Source organism: Plasmopara halstedii (genome assembly GCF_900000015.1).
Source record: "Plasmopara halstedii genome assembly, contig: Scaffold_323, whole genome shotgun sequence".
Classification (NCBI taxonomy): domain Eukaryota; phylum Oomycota; class Peronosporomycetes; order Peronosporales; family Peronosporaceae; genus Plasmopara; species Plasmopara halstedii.
In genome coordinates this window covers 628,078-628,410 of record NW_020187244.1, presented here as the reverse complement: position 1 = coordinate 628,410, position 333 = coordinate 628,078, and positions in this window count along the sequence as shown.

The following is a 333-nucleotide window of genomic DNA, read 5'->3' as shown; positions in this document are numbered from 1 at the left end:
CACACCAAGGGACAGATTGGGCAACAGATACTTGATCAACTTCGTCGACCATAAGACAAATTATTGTCGAGTATTTTTGGCTGAATCTAAGGATCAAGCAGCGAAGCTGTTTGAGCATTTTTTAGTGTATTTCGAGAAGCGATTTAATTGCAGGGTTAGCGTGCTGCGTACTGATGGGGGTGGCGAGTATGCCAACGTAGATTGGTTATGTAACAAGTCTGGAGTAGAGAGGCAAATGTCGGAGCCTTACAATCAAGCGTCGAACGGCAAGGCCGAACGAATGCACGAAACAATCATGGGTATGGCGAGAAGCATGCTGTTTGCCAGCAACTT